The sequence below is a fragment of the Nelumbo nucifera genome, chromosome 2 (genome assembly GCF_055504915.1).
Source record: "Nelumbo nucifera cultivar China Antique chromosome 2, China Antique-T2T, whole genome shotgun sequence".
Classification (NCBI taxonomy): Eukaryota; Viridiplantae; Streptophyta; class Magnoliopsida; order Proteales; family Nelumbonaceae; genus Nelumbo; species Nelumbo nucifera.
The window spans coordinates 10,616,741-10,631,651 of record NC_142650.1 but is presented as its reverse complement, the minus strand read 5'-3'; the positions used below and the strand labels follow the sequence as shown (position 1 = coordinate 10,631,651).

Below are 14,911 nucleotides of genomic sequence, written 5' to 3'. Positions count from 1 at the left end.
GTTGTGAGTTTAAGAGAAATGTTGAAAACTCACAGTGAGTTTTTGACAATTTCCCTAAAATCAAATTTAAATTTTATCACTTTCTCCAAAATCAAGGCAAGTATAAACTGAATTCAATAGAGATAGAAGATCCTGAAACTATGGACTACTTATTTTTTTACTGTCCTATGGTTCAACCAATTTGGTTTGCCTCATCCATGGTGATGAGGGCGGATTTGGCCCTCCAATGACATTGTGACACTTGGCACTTCTAGACAGCCCGCCACTTCACAGGCAGCTCGCCACTTACAGGCAACTCGTCATAAGCAGCTCACTACTTATAGGCAGCTCGTCATAAGCAGTTCGACACTTACAGGCAGCTCGTCATAAGCAGGTCGGCACTTACAGGCAGCTCGCCACCAAGCAGCTCTGCACCTCACAGGCAGCCCGCCACTAGGCAGCTCGCCACCAAGTAGCCTGGCACTCATAGACAGCTCGCTTCCAAGTTAGACCGACCATCGCTTGACAACCCCGAGGAGCTCACCACCGTACCCCGCATTTTACGGGATTATGACTTGTAACGGCTATATTAGCTCACCCATTCCCTGATTTAGGCGGAAATGGGCAACCTTATCGGTTGGTGGCTTTATCCCCATCTAACACGAAAACAGGTCCCATCACAGCGGGAATCTAGGAATCGCTCCACCAAACCCATGAGGACTCCAGTATATAAAGGCCTCCCCTCCCCCCCCCCCCCCCCCCCCAAGGGGCGAGGAGAGGAGAAAATATGATGAAAGAGGAAAGTAGTCTTTGCCCTCTAGCTCTCCCATTCTCTAATATCATCTTCAGCCCACAACTAAGTGTTGACTTAGCCATCGGAGTGACCTCGCCCGGTAAATACCACCAGGTTCTCTGATTCAGTTCTTGTAGATCAACCAGGTCCGCCGTCTACAAAGATGAGCAAATCATCTCCTGCAGGGAGCAGCCGGGTTGCGCTACACCAGGGAGCTCCACTTCAACCTCTGAGTCATCGGCCACCTGGGAGCAGACCAAATGACGAGGTACTTAGCAAATAAAAATGATACGTGACTAGAATCCATTACATCATTTGGTGCTGTCTGTGGAAAATGCTACAAAAAGCTAAGTTCTCATCCTACAAAATGCTAAGTCCTCTTCTCCCAGAAAGCTAAGTCCTCACTTTTTAGAAACTGAAGCTCTCGCTTTATAGTTCCCATTTTTTATGAGCTCAAAGACTATGCAGGGAGTTAACAGACTAAGCAGCTCTACCAACTTTACTTTCAATTCAGATAAAACCTAAAGTTAGTAGTGCCGCCCCCGAAGGTCAAGCTCCTAATAGCTTCTTGTAGGAGTGGGTGACTGGCATTATGAGGCTGATGCAGCGCAATCATAGCTCTAAGGCGTGACCTACGCACGGCCTGGCGTGGCCTGACGACCTGCGCACAGCCTGACGCGTCCTGGTGGCTTGGTAGCCTGGCACATGCGCCGACCTGGCGGCCTGGCCCAGGCGCGAACTGACGAACTGATAAAAGACTTCCTCATCACTTAAGACCCAGTCGCCTCTTCGGCATGGGCGAGCTAAGTCCCAGTCGCCTCTTCGGCATGGGCGAGCTAAGTCCCAGTCGCCTCTTCGGCATGGGCACCTAGGACCCAGTCGCCTCTTCGGCATGGGTGAGCTAGTCCTAGTCGCCTCCTCGGCATGGGCACTTAAGATCAAGTCGCCTCTTTGGCATGGGTGAACTAGTCCCAGTCGCCTCCTCGGCATGGGCACTTAAGATCCAGTCGCCTCTTCAGCATGGGCGAGCTAAGTCCCAGTCGCCTCTTCGGCATGGGCACCTAAGACCCAATCGCCTCTTCGGCATGGGCAAGCTAAGTCCCAGTCGCCTCTTCGGCATGGGCACTTAAGACCCAGTCGCCTCTTCGGCATGGGCGAGCAAGTCCTAGTCGCCTGCTTGGCATGGACACTTAAGACCCAGCCGCCTCTTCGGCATGGGCGAGTAAGTCCCAATCGCCTCCTTGGCATGGACACTTAAGACCCAGTCGCCTCTTCGGCATGGGCGAGCTAGTCCTAGTCGCACCCTTGGCATGGACACTTAAGACACAACCACCTCTTCGGCATGGACAAAATCAACAAAAGTAGACTATAAGTTGCCCCCAGAGCCTAAGGGCTACGGTACCGAACTGGCAGAGAACTCGGCACCTTACGGGCAGCTCGCTTCCAAGCAGCTCCCAGAGCCTAAGAAACTGAATCAGTGCTTACGAGCACGTCGAATTACGGGCCAAAAGGAGAAATTTACTCCCTTTGCCAAGTTACTTTCAGCTCGGGAGTGGGGGGCAAATGATGAGAGCGGATTTGGCCCTCCAATGACATTGTGACACCTGACACTTCCAGACAGCCCGCCACTTCACAGGCAGCTTGCCACAGGTAGCTCGCCACTTATAGGTAGCTCGTCATAGGCAGCTCGCAACAGGCAGCTCGACACTTACATGCAGCTCGCCACCCAAACAACTCAGCACTTACAGACAACTCGCCACTAAGCAGCTCGCCACCATGTAGCACTTACAGGTAGCTCGCCACTAGGCAGCTCGCCACCAAGCAGCTCGGCTCCTCACAAGCAGCTCGCCACCAGGCAGCTCTCTACCAAGCAGCTCGGCACCTCACATGCAGCCCGCCACTAGGCAGCTCGCCACCAAGCAGCTTGGCACTCACAGACAGCTCGCTTCCAAGTCAGACCGACCACCGCTTGACAACCCCGAGGAGCTCACCACCGTACCCCGCATTTTACGGGATTATGACTTGTAACGGCTATATTAGCTCACCCATTCCCTGATTTAGGCGGAAATGGGCAACTTTATCGGTTGGTGGCTTTATCCCCACCTAACACGAAAACATGTCCCATAACAGCGGGAATCTAGGAATTGCTCCACCAAACCCACGAGGACTCCAGTAAATAAAGGCCTCACCCCCCAGGGGTGAGGAGAGGAGAAAAAAATGATGAAAGAGGAAAGTAGTCTCTGCCCTCTAGCTCTCCTATTCTCTAATATCATCTTCAACCCACAACTAAGTGCTGACTTAGCCATCGGAGTGACCTCGCCGGGTAAACACCCCCGGGTTCTCTGGTTCAGTTCTTGTAGATCAACCAACCGTCTACAAAGATGAGCAGATCATCTCCTGCAGGGAGCAGCTGGGTTGTGCTACACCAGGGAGCTCCACTTCAGCCTCTGAGTCATCGGTCACCTGGGAGCAGACCAAATGACAAGGTACTTAGCCAAAAAAAAATGATACGTGACCAGAAACGGGTACATCACATGGGATTGCAAATTAACAATTGTAACGATGAAGGTATTTATTTCTGGTTAGAGGAATGTAAGAGAATTGATAACATTGTTGAAGAGGGGTCTGATCTCTCCTTATTAGCTAGAGGCACTATTCTAATGTGATATATTTGGAAGGCTAGATGTCAAACCTATTTTAATGGGAAGTCATTCACTCTTTTTGTTGTTCTTATTCCCTATAATGCCCATCATGGAGACATTACAAATTTGTGTGGAAGAAGTTGGATAACCCAGTCAGGAAACTTGGGCTTTGCATCTCATTCATCTCTTCAAACTACCTCAACAGTTTGGATCAAGCCTCCTCATCTACACATCAAAATCAATACAGATGGTACATGGACTCCCTCAAAAGCTGCAGTTGATGTTATTGCTGGAGATGAATTTGGATCTTTACTAGTAGCTAGAGCCTTGATGGTGACATGTTCTTCTCCTGATGAATATGAATTCAGAGCAATTCTAGAGGGTCTCCATGAACCAGATTATCATAGAGAGTGATGCAGAGATTGCTATCCATGTTCTCTCTTCAGATCTGGAATCCCTCTGGAGATTTTGTTAATTGCCCTGGATTACAAATCTCTTTGAAGAAATGATGATGAATATTGCATTTGGAATACTAAAATGCCCTCAAAGGTCTTGGGAATTCGGGGAGTAGATCAGTCATTGGATCAGCATTCAACTCAATTAATGATTTCAAGGAAAAACATAGCAACAGGGTAGGGCAAACCAAGTGTAAACATTATTGCAAGGAACAGAACTAGCTAGAATAATAGAAAAAGGGGATCTTGTATATGGTGATGGGGTTGTTGGAGACGACCAGTAGACAGTAGTTGTCACATCCCATCCATGAGGCAAATTTCAGCTCGAGAGATCCTGCCACATGGCAAAAGAAAGTTTTTTATTTCTTAAGTTTACCTGGAGAAGTCCAACACCTATGTGTAGAGATGATGTGGACTGGCCACTGGGCACTCAAGACATGGCCAATCTAGAGGCTTCATGTTTGGTACTACCATCGATGCTTTATTGTATTTCCTCTCTCCCAAATGCTTTATTGTATATTTGTTGGTTTGATGCTTGGGGTAGAGTTACCCCGTCCTGTGTAGCAGCAGCTCCTCTTATCTTTACCACAAAATGGACAAATTTAAGAAAAACGAATCATAGACTAATGATGGCTTTTATCAAATTAACGTTAAACTCAGTAATATTTGGGCCAATAGGTCATCTGAAAACCGAAGTGGATATAATAACTGAATTGGCGTCTCTTAGGGCCCATTTGGTATATGGGAACGTTTTTTTTGGTGAAAAGAGATATTCATTAGTCGCAATAAAACAGAAGCAGAAACAGAATACAACCAAAGAACTAAGTCCGATAAGTCCCAGAGCAACAATTCAGAAAGAGCTAAAGGAACAGCACAACTAGAAGTAAAAGTAAACGAAAAACCACACTTAGCCGCTTCATGGGCTACCCTATTCATTTCTCTTGAGCAAAACTGAAAGGAAAAGTTTCTTCTTGCAGTCGCTTCCAAATCGGAATGGCCAATCGTTTGATTGGGTGGAACCAGAATCCCATTTCCGATGGAATGACATTTTCCATTCGAAGGAATGACCACCTCTATTGGGAATCAGAGAATAAGATCCCATTTTAGCTGATTCCAATTTTGAGATTCTCATTTGAGCCAAATGACCATTCAGATTTCGACTTAAAAGGGATTTCCATTTCGATTCCGATTCCAATTTCAGCTGCAAAGCAAATGGACCCTTGGCGTCGAACATGTGGTGATAGCAAAACTGGAGAGTATGGAGGCCCTCTCACTCGGTAATATCTTTCATTCGCATGCAAAGTTTTGCCGGAAAGCCCTCTCCGGATTCCCTTCGCCTAGTTATATTGTTCATGTTTTTTTTCGGGTAAAATACAAAAGCCTCCCCTCAATTTTCTGACAATCATAAAAACCTCTCCTATAATTTCATTATAACAACTCTCCCCTCTATTTTTGAAAAATTTGATAAATACCTCCCTTCTGTCAATAATCAACACAAAAAACGTCAAAGCGATGATTACCGATTCTCTATTTGTACTAAAATACCCCTATCTTAGCAATTTCATAATCTGCTCGAACTGTTCATCTTCTTCCTCAATGGCGTGCACTCCCCCTCCAACCTTCCCTCTTCTTTAATTTCCTCTCTCTCTTAATTAATCTTTTCCCTTCCTCCTCATCTCCCATCGTTTGACTTTCTTCTGTCACTGCAAACACCCCCCTTGATTACCGATTTCATCTATTCGAACGACAGTAGTGGCTGAGCTACTGTGACCACCCCATACCACTACTGCAACTATGGTCCCCATTTTTCTCAATCATTCTCTCTCTTCTTCTTCTTCTTCTTCCCTCAATTCCTTTCATTTGTAACATGAAGCGACCGCCTCTTTGCTTCTACCAATCAATCCTCTGTTTTTATCCATCGACTAGGTCTAAATCTCTAGACTCCCTCTTACCTTTTCCTTCCATTACATTTCCTTTTTTTCATCTTCTCCTCTCTAGCATTTTTTTTCTTTTAGTTTATTCCCATACCTCTCCACCATGCTTCCTCTTGTAATGAATGAGAAATTAGAGTACAGTTCCCATTGCTGAAGGAAATTCCTAGTATCATCGTTGGACGGGTACTGGGAATCGGTAAGCATCGACATCGGATGTTTTAGTGGACTAGACAATTAAGCTGTATATAAGCACCATTTTCCCATCTATGTAGTGAAACTTTGGATCGATGACCATTGATGGGTCTGTCTCGGTTGGCCATCCATACAACTGTCTTGTCCATTAAGTTGGTATACCAGATTGAGAAGTTGTATGGTTTGTGCTCATCGGGTATAATCCACAGATGAACCATTTGTTAGGGGAGATATGAACGTTTGAAGCAAAATCTTCGATTGATAGAGAGGAACATCTGTTCAAATAACTCCTTGGGGTTGAAAATGCAAAAGAAGAGTAAAAGAAGAAGACACTGAACATAAGAGAAAAAAGGAATTGGGTGTCCCATGTTGGAGAAAAGATAAATTGATCTTAGAATTCGTTTGAAATATTTTTGGAAAATTTGGGGTTCCGCCCTGATTTCTGGTTTCTGTGGACAAGCATCGAGTTAATGCTTTTACCAAGGAGGACACTCAAATTTTCAACGATAATAACGTAAAGGCCATGAATGAAAGAGAACATAAAGAATAGTCATCGGCTAATCGTCGCTAGAGGCTCATCTCTTTTTCTCTTCAAGGTTCGCTGAATTCATTTTCATTGGAAGCAATCAGTGTTCGACGGAACCTGTAGTTTGGTAGGAAAGTTAATCAAACTTCACCGAAATTGGCTATTACCGTCAATTTTTTAAAGCCACATGTGTAAAAGTTCTGGAGGTAGTTCCGACAGTTCGTGACAGAAAACTCTTACAATTGCACATCTTCGCAAGTTTTGGAGGCAGTTCCGATAATTCGTGGCAGAAAACTCTTACAGTTGCACATCTTCACAAGTTCCAGCTAACAGAAATTGTTTAGAGTCGGTGAAGGCCAAGCTGGAGGATGGCGTCCTTACAATCTCCTTGGCCAAGCTGTCCCTGGACCAGATCAAGGGCCTAGAGTGGTCAGAATCGAAGGTAGTGAGGAGGAGCAAGCAAAGCTGAGTGAGGCTGGCACAAGTCGTACCAAAATACAAGAAATATATAAACTAATTTAAAAAAAAGGATAAAATGGGTATTTAAAAACATTTAATGGATGGATTTAACGTTTTCCATTTGGATCAGTGATGGAAGGGAGATTTTTGTTGAATTTTTTAAAAATTTAAGGGAGGTTTTTGTTATAGTAAAATTATATAGAAGGTTTTTATGATTATCAAAAACTTGAGGGGAGGTTTTTGTATTTTACCCTTTTTCTTTTTCTTTTAAAAACAAAATTTTCATAATGCTCCACTGTAATTTGTATAATTTGTAGGAGAGGAACTTAAGCGTAAGAGGAAATAGTTTCATCGTTTATGGAAACTTTAGGGTTTTCCATGCTTGGTTGATAGCTGTAGTCTGTAGATGTAAAGGGAGTAGAATGATTTCAAAACATAGTAATGACTAGGATGGTGTTTGGAATGGCTTCAGTTTCTTTGATAAAGGGTGTCAATTCATTGTTTATCTTGGTATACATGCAAGCCAACAGTTGGGGGAGACTTCATTTTAACTTTTGGGTAAATTATAAAGGCTTTCCTGTACTATGGGGTCTGTGACAAAGACCCCCCTGTACTATGACCATGAGACAAAGGCCCCCCTTGACCATTAAATCAGATGACAAAATGCGTTAAATTACTAAAATATTCCATTAAACTTTTTTTATTTTCTTTTTTTGCCCTTTTTCTCTTAAAACCTATTTAATCTATGGTTTTCCTTTCTCTTCTTTTCCCCTTCCTCACCGTCCTCTCTCATTCTTTCTCTCTCCCAACTCTCCAAAATGAACCGCTGTGGCCTCCTGTTGTCTCACCTTGGCTTGCCACACCTGCACCTCCACTCTAAGTTGCGCTAGATGTAGGTTGGAATCTGAGACTGGGTTTTTTTTTGGACAGATTGTCCTAACTTGCAATGTTGTAACTATAAAAACTAGTGGGCTGGATTTGTTCACATATGAACCTAAAGTTAAAATTCTCCGCCTGGTGGAGACAAAGAAATTGAATGTCTGCTGGTATGTTTATACACATGAAAGCCGGATGGTTCTTCTTGCTTCTGGAATGCAGTGCAAGACATTTACTGGATTTCAGTTTTCATCTGGGGGAATTATTGGGTTGCCAAGATTTGATATGGCAATGGCTAAAGCAGAGGTGAACATAAAAGCCTGTTCTTGCTGCAGAAGATGTGCATATTGTTACAATATATGGTAGGATATACTGCTTGCAAGTTGATAGAGTTGCTATGCTGCTGCACTTGTACAGATCGGAGGGATTTAACGCAAAATGGGGAAGAGCCAGAGGAGCGCCGGATGTCTCTGATTTATCATATTGGGCTTCGAGTGTTACTTCGGTAGATACTCTGCTAAGGAAACATTTGGGGACAATTTGTGATTTTGGGGTTTCTGTTTGTAATAGGAAGTTATTTCAATTGAATTTTGCATTGTTGTGGTTAGAAATAAGGACCTCTGCAGTGCTGGTCCATGAAAATGTATAAGCATAGTTACCACTGCCCAAGTCGAGTCTGAGAGATGGAGTTCTGTTTTACTTCTGAATGGCTGAAATTCTTTCACTATTTCCTTTATGACCGAATTCCCTGTGTTCTCATGATTTGACTTTTGCAATGGTCCCTATTGGTGTTTTGGTAGCACACCTAAAAGAAAGAAAGATTGATTGTTTTATTGCTTTCTTTTTATAAAGAAATTGCAAGTGGCAATCTCCGATTATAAGGGTACTGTGGGGATTAGAAAATATTGTAATGGTATTTTTGGACGGAAAGCTAATGAAAGGGAATCTTTGTCTCACGGTCATATCATAGTATAGGGGGTTTTATTGCAAAACAAAGCAGAGGGGGTCTTTGTAATTTACCCTTAATTTTTCCGTCAATGCCAAGTGTTTATTTACTTGTGTGGTACCATTTGGTGCCGAATGAAGCCTAGTGGCGCTTTTAACTGTCAACAAACAGTAGAAAAACGTTTACCAACTAATTTTACTCGGTTTTGAAAATAAATCAAGTATAAATGTTTTTTAAATAAAACATCCCCTAAATTAGCTAAAAATCCGAAAATAGTACAAGGATAAAAATGTACAAAGGATAACGTAAAAGAAAACACATCTGTTCACAGGAATAAGCGGAAAACAATCACAACAGAAGGCATTATTTCGGAATTCGGAGGCTCGGAGCACTGGCTGGGAGCAGACAAGGGTTTACTGAGGAATTGGAGAGCGACTATTGGCAGCAGAGACTCTGGATCCCCACTGAAGTAGCTCTTTGCTCGTGTCATCCTTGTGAAGGATAACCTCTATGAAGCACAAACAATCTTTCTTATCTCCTGTTGCCAGTTTGATCGCTTCTACCAGCTCCTCTTCACATTGGACCTGCAACACCAAAATCATCAAATATTACTTCATTAACCATTTCAGTAAGCCTGAAAAAAAAAATAAGAAACATTTTAATTTACTCAACTCCTGAAAGTTCTCACACGCACCTTAGTTGTCCAGCACTTCCCCTCGTCATTGCAGATTGCATTTATCAAACCAGTGTAGTTCCAGTTCTTAATCACATTGTAGGGTCCATCATGGATCTCAACCTCTATGGTGTATCCACCGTTATTTATCAGGAATATGGTGCTCCTTTGCCCACAGCGCAACATCGTCGATACATCTTGTGCCGTCATCTGCAGATCAAACAATTTATTAGCAGTTGTAAATTTATATTTCAGTGATTACAACAATGGATAACATGGTTAGAATTCAGTGCGCATGCTAGAGATTGTACAACAGGAACAATAATGATAGATAGTTAGTTACCTGGAATCTTCCATCACCAATGCAAGCAATCACTCGCTTATTTGGCGCTGCCTAAGCATACCCAAGTGTTGCGCCCACTGACCACCCAATTGATCCATACTGCATCTGGAACTCGTAACTGCAATAATAAACAACAATAGGACTTATGTTGAGAAGTTCCTGATTAAATTTCTATGTATGGATCAGCAGCTATATACTTCTCATCGATCATTAGCTTACCCGCAACCTTGTGGTAGTTTCAGTTTCTGACAGTTAAACCAGGAATCTCCTGTCTCAGCAACCACCACGGTATCACTTGACAGCATCTCTTGTATGTGCTTGAACAGGACGTTGGTCCTTAAAGCCTCCTTGGGTTCACACCTGGGCGGAAGGCCCTCTGGCACCAAAATTCGGAAGTAGTTGTCATAGGCAGTCGTATTACGTTTAAGCCTCTTTGAAAGAGCCTGAAGGAAGTCCTTCATTAGAATGCAGCCGAACGTAGGTCCATCCGCAATCACCACTCGATCAGGTTGTACAATGATCGTCTTTTCTTTCTTGAGAAGCAGAGAGTACCCAACCGAGCTGTAGTCATTGAAAATTGGCCCGGCGAATAGGTAAGCATCAGCTGATTCCACAATCTCCGCACAGAATGGAGTGCTCACGGCGCCCCAGTAGGTCCCGATGAAATGAGGGTGGTATTCTGGCACCAGACCTTTTGCTGAAGGCATCACGGCCATGGCATAACCACAAGCATTTGCAAGCTCAACCAAGGCATCACTGGCTTTCGCAACCCGGAGTTTTGGACCACCCACCATGACTGGCTTCACCGCCTTGTTCAAGAACTCCGCAGTGGCTTCCACTGCTGCTTCGAGACCCATTTGATTGCTTAATCTGTAGTATTCAAGAAACTCCAAGAATTACGACCAAACCCCTTTCGATCTCTATGCAATTTGGAGATGAAAAGAAGAAGTAATTAATTACCTAGGAGACAGGAAGAACGGGACGGGCTCTCGATTAAAAGTAGGATAAGGGATGCCTGCCAAATTACAACTAACGCTGAGATAAACTGGTTTGCTTTCTTTCAAAGCTGTTGAGATGGCAGTATCAATCAGTTCATGTGCATCTTCCAAGTTATTGACGACCGCCTACAATTCGAAAACACCCATCCACCATAAAACATGTTACAGATGCTACATGTGAGAGCTAGATTAATGGTTGTGGAGAATATAAGCCTCCTTGTTTTTTCTGAAACTTTATATGGTGGTTTTAAGTTTTTAACGTCCATTCTAGTCGATCATCAGTTCATCACCATGTATACGACTGTTGTTTCCACTTTTATAAAATCTGGAGCGGATGTCAACTCGATCGGTTTCAAACGAGATTTGTCAAATGAACTCAAAAAACAAAAACAAATACAGTGTTTTCCACACTCTGCGCGAAGGCCAAATTTTGTGTCCGAGGACCCACGAGTTGACTTTCGCTGCATTTGAAAAGGATAGACTGGTATGCTTTTTCTAACACGTGGCAAGCCAGTTGTAAAATTGAATTTTACCTGATAGCAAGTGACAGTCCGGAAGCATCGAAGTTCTTGGCTGAAATCCGGTAATCCGGTTGTGTGGTGAAGAATTCTATTAGTGCCGTAGTCGTTAGAGTTCGGACCACCGACGATACAGATGAGAGGGAGGTTCTCACTGTAAGCACCCGCGATTGCATTGAGGATGCTGAGGCCACCCACTGTGAAGGTGACAACACAGGCACCGACACCGCGACACCGGGCGTAGCCATCAGCAGCATACCCGGCATTGAGCTCGTTACAGCAGCCAATAAGGTTAAGCCCTGGCTCGGCTATGAGATGGTCGAGTAGGGTTAGGTTGAAGTCACCGGGGACGGAGAAGACATCGGTGACACCGATCTGGACTAGTCGACGAGCGATGTGGCGGCCGAGTGTCGACTCAGACGATCCAATCACGGCAGGTGAGATCGGTTTCTGGACGGGCACGATCGCGCCGTGGTGTGGGAGTGGGGGGCAGCCCACGTCGTTACTAGTAGGTTTGAATCCATTGATAGCTCCGATATCATTGGAACGAACAATGGCATCGAAGATTTGTATTATGGGAGGGTTTTGAGAAGGATTTTCAAACTCGGTATTGCCATTTTGAGAGATTTTTCGTTTGGGCGTGTAGCCCACGTAGGATGCCAAATGACCGTTCTCCATCTACGACAAGTGGCAAGATTAGGATTGAGAGCTTGAGTTGTTTTGATTGTGAGTTGTGACATAAACGCAGGAAACCGTGTGGATATTTATATGGGTTTTGGCGGTCAAAACCAGGGGCGGTTTCCGAAGGTCAGAGCGGCAGAAAAAACCACGGAGCTTAAATTATTTATAAAATAACTGGTGAATGAAATTGAGGTCTGATGTTCAAGTATCTGCATTAATTGGGGTGAGGGAAGTTATACTTAACCCTCAATCCCACTACTATTTTTTATACACTTAACCATCATTTAATGTGAAATCCTGAAGTGCTGTATAAAAAAAATAGACCCGGACTAGCAATCGTTGTAGTAGGGTTTAGCAGTGACGGCAATCACCTCCCATGTACGATCGATGCATCCGTGAAGCTTGTTTACTCTATCTTCGAAGAAAATAAATGTTTGTATCGACAAAATCAATATGGAAATGTCTCGATTTCTCAAAACGAAACTGTCAAAAAATACAATTTCCACCGTTATACAATGCAAAAATGTATTACAAATACAAACGGCTACAAACCTAAACCGGAATACATTAATATACCGGTTTTACATTTGTATCGCAAATAAACATAGCGTTATTATTTTGTTTTTCTAAAAGCACCTTAATGGAACTTCATCGAATATCAAAAGTGGGGTGCGCCAGGATTTTCCTTTTTCTGCAACTCACAAAACACTATAGCTTCCAACCAAATTGGAAGGGCTACACTGTAGATGATAATTTTTTCTTTTTAAAAGGGCTACACAATGGAAGGTAATCCATCCCTTAAAACCAAAAATCCCCTACCCAGGTGCAGGAAGATGTATTAATAGTGTTTTGTGGGTAGCAGATCCACACTCCCTACGACGAGGGTGTATTTCTTTTTGTTTTTTTCCTTCTTTACTCTTTTTCTTATTCCGTAAAGGTCCTATCAACATCTATATTCTTGGATTGTGCAGTATCGACTTTGTTTAAGGTAGAGTTATGTCTTGTTATTGTATTAGTTAAGACTTCACGTATCCAAGTGACATTTCAGGTGGAGCAAAACGCTTTATATATATAGAAGGGATCGGTCATTTACTTTGAACCAAAATTTTGGCGATACAACAAATAAAAGGAATGCATTGAGGTGGTAATATTCTATATACTGAAAATGCACTTGTGCATGTCAGCTTATACTCTCCTCCTAAGAGTTCATTAATAAACTGCTCAGGTCACAATTCAGGGAATACAAGTGGCAAAAAAATGTAAAAAAAGAAAAACAGTAGACATGTCAGGAAACCCACCAAGTGTTACAAAGTGGAAGTTTTGCAGGTTTTCAGAAAGAGGTGGACTCAAGAGATTTAACAATTCGATAATATCATTTGGAGTTTATGCAACTCAGCAAGGTGGCGAGGAATATCAGCGCTGCTACTTGAGATATGCTCCTGGGAGCATCAAACCTCTGTTAAAATATATGGATGTAAACAAGGAGAAAGAATATTCGATCGATAAACATCTCTGGGTGGGTTGGGGGTTGATTTTGAATCAAATTATTTATAAGAGACACAGGTCTTGATGTGGGTTTTAGTTTTCTTTAAACCGCTGCTTCCAATACCACAAGCGTTTGCCGGTTAATTTCCTTAGTTAATTCAATGAGTGTCTCTGCAGTTGGAATTGGAATTGAAATTAATGGCCTATTCTCTTAGTCTGTTTGGTTCAAACAAGAAAAGGAATAAAAATTGGAATCAGTAGGAATAGCATTTCATTTCAAGGAAAGGAAGGAAAATCCAATAGGAATGAAAGTAGAATTACAATTCTACCCAACTAAATAGTTGAAATCAAAATAGTTCATTCAAATGACATAGGGGCTCGTTTGAACTATTACAGATACAGATATATGTGACTCGACTCGGCAGAATTTCAGGGTTGACTTGTCAAGTTATAAACAATTCTAATCCTGCATTCATACCTCATGTAAAGACCTTTGGTGAATAAGACCTCTCTGATATGATATCTGAAAAACTTATCATCAGCCAACTAGAATCAATAAACATGGTAGCCAATCAGAGATTATTTATCAAAATTCATGGGTGGGTTTTGATTGGTGAAAACTCTTTCCATACCATGTCTTTCCAGCATCATAGGTTTTCCCTTTATTTTGATATGTTCTTAACAACAAGCAATGGGACATTGTCAACTAGGTGTTCTGGAATTTGTGAGGCTGGGCTCAGCATAAATAAGCATTGAGTACGAGGCAGTGTATGACATTGCTCTCGATAAAATCGATTAATTGGCTTCTTGTATTTGAAGATGTTTTGCTTGCATCTTTCTGTATGAAAATGGAATGGATTTTAAAGTGGGTAATAACTAATAGACTCTGGATCTCCTGCCCACGTCTACCCATAATACACTATCCTCATGATACTATGTAAGAGGATGAAATGTTCTCCATGTATGACTGTGATATTATGTGAGTAAACATGAATAAAATTTGTGTGGGCAAGAGTTTGGAACTCTAACTAATAAGCTCTGAATAGAATCAGATTCTTAAAAGGTCAGGTACTTCAATTCAAAGATCAAAACCCAAAAGCTAATTACCTAATTATCTCGCTCCGGCCCGGCCCAGTCTGCCCGTTTGATGGGCCACGGCTGGGACTCAGAACCTGCTAGCCCTTTAGAATCCGATAGTCCCACCCCAGCTAGTAGACTGACCTGAGCTTTACTGGACCTTCATTTCTCCGGCCCATCTCAGCTAGTTAGTGGAACTAATGATAGATTGGGCCTAAGTATTAAAGCAATAGAGGAAGGGCATGTTGGGTCTTGTTTGTTTCTTATACGTTTTAGTGGTTTGTTGCCTTTTGCAACATTCTTCTTATTGCTTTGTCCAACAATGTTACTTTCT

At 42.7% G+C, this 14,911-nt stretch overlaps 1 pseudogene across 1 annotated transcript; it reads right to left on the bottom strand.

Moving 5' to 3' along the window:
• Nucleotides 1-9,056: 9,056 nt before the first annotated feature.
• LOC104595010 (pyruvate decarboxylase 1-like) lies at nucleotides 9,057-12,049 on the bottom strand (annotated as a pseudogene). Its single transcript, XR_016082754.1, has 6 exons — nucleotides 11,350-12,049; nucleotides 10,779-10,942; nucleotides 10,038-10,688; nucleotides 9,819-9,936; nucleotides 9,497-9,685; nucleotides 9,057-9,386 (listed from the first exon to the last, which is right to left on the bottom strand). The product of XR_016082754.1 is annotated as a pyruvate decarboxylase 1-like (transcript).
• Between the last annotated feature and the right edge of the window lie 2,862 nt (nucleotides 12,050-14,911).